Source organism: Globicephala melas, chromosome 14 (assembly GCF_963455315.2).
Source record: "Globicephala melas chromosome 14, mGloMel1.2, whole genome shotgun sequence".
Classification (NCBI taxonomy): Eukaryota; Metazoa; Chordata; class Mammalia; order Artiodactyla; family Delphinidae; genus Globicephala; species Globicephala melas.
This window is the reverse complement of record NC_083327.1, coordinates 9,846,387-9,848,268: the sequence shown is the minus strand read 5'-3', so window position 1 is coordinate 9,848,268 and position 1,882 is coordinate 9,846,387.

The following is a 1,882-nucleotide window of genomic DNA, read 5'->3' as shown; positions in this document are numbered from 1 at the left end:
AGGACTCCGGAATCATTACCATGTACAGTTGCCACAATACTGCCAGCTCCTTCCTCCTGCAGGTCACTGAGTTTCAGGTTTGGAAACTGGCCTCCGTCTGGAGGCTGGGCAACAGCAGAACTTTTTACTGTGGCTGCTGCCCTCAGCCTCCTGACCATCCAGCTTGATTTTTTATGTACAGACTAAGTAGTACCCCTATTGGCTACCCAGATATCTTTCCCCTAGAGATGCCATGTTCCATTAACCCCTGTGAAACTGGCCCTTGCACCTGGCCACTCGCGATTGCATCTTCCTGGCTTTGGAGGGTTCGGTGGCAACACTGGGCCTCTTGTTTGGAGAAGGGTGGTCATCACCCCGACTGCTCTCAGAGACCCTAGTTTAGCATGCAACCTGTGCCACTGTAGTGATAGTTAGCACCTCCATCACATTACGCAATTATCCTTTTTTTTTTTTTTTTTTTGACTGAGCCACACGGCTCGTGGGATCTCTGTTCCCTGACCAGGGATTGAACCTGGGCCACTCCTAATCCTTTCTTTTTACCAATCCTTTCTTTCTTTCTTCTTTTTTTTTTTTTTGTGGTACGCGGGCCTCTCACCGCCGTGGCCTCTCCCGTTGCGGAGCACAGGTTCCAGACGCGCAGGCTCAGCGGCCATGGCTCATGGACCCAGCCACTCCGCGGCATGTGGGATCTTCCCAGACTGGGGCACGAACCCACGTCCCCTGCATCGGCAGGGGGACTGCCAACCACTGCGCCACCAGGGAAGCCCCAATCCTTTCTTTTTAAAGTTCTAGTCTCTTAGAAAATTTGATTATAGTACAGTATTGTTGTCTATATTCATTATACTATGCGTTAGATCGCTATAGCTTATTGACTACTTATTGTAAGTTTGTGCCGTTAAACTACATCTCTCTTATCCCCCAACCCCCTGGCCTCTGGTAACCACCATTTCACTCTGTTTGTACGAGTTTGGCTTTTTAAAATTCCACGTGTAAGTGATACCATACTTGACTTGTCTTTCTCTGTCTGACTTAGCACTGTGTACTCAGGGTCCATCCATGTTGCTGCCAGTGGCAGGATGCCCTCCCTTCTCTGGCTGAATAATATTCCACTGTGTGTATACACACCTTAGCTTCTTTGTCCTCATCCGTTGATGGGCAGTGTGGCTGCTTCCATATCTTGGCTGTTGTGAATAATGCTGCAACAGACATGGGAGTGTAGCTGTCTCTCTGAAAGGACTGTGTTCTTTTTAAAGGCTGAATAACATTCCGCCGTCTGACTTGGAGCCTTTAAATGCATTCTTCCACCTTTTGCTACGTGCCGACATTTCTGCTTCACTCGTGTGGGCTACGGTTTTCTCTGTTTCTGGGAGCCATCCTAGTAGTGAGATTGCCTCATCTCGGGATCCTTGTCAGGTATTAAACTCTCTGTCTGTCGAAAGTGCTCACAAGATGGATAACCTCCCCCTTGTCCAACCTTATGTTCTGCCTGCTCTTCATCAAGTACCACCAGCATCTGGTCCTTGCATCCTCTCCAGGTTCCTGCTGGCACCAGCTGGCTAGCTTCTGCAGCAACGTAACAGGGCAGCACACACCCAGCCTGTGGTTAGTTATTGGCCTAAAAGCCTGTGGAGCAGATCCTGGGGGGTTTAGGGGAGGCACATGTTGTGTCTGTATTGTCTTCAAGCAAGCAGGGGATGTTAGTTTTTTTTTTTTTTTTTAATTATTTTACTTATTTATTTATTGGCTGCGTTGGGTCTTTGTTGCTGTGCACAGGCTTTCTCTAGTTGCGGCGAGAGGGGGCTACTCTTCATTGTGGTGCATGGGCTTCTCATTGCGGTGGCTTCTCTTGTTGCGGAACACGGGCTCTAGGTGCGTGGGCTTC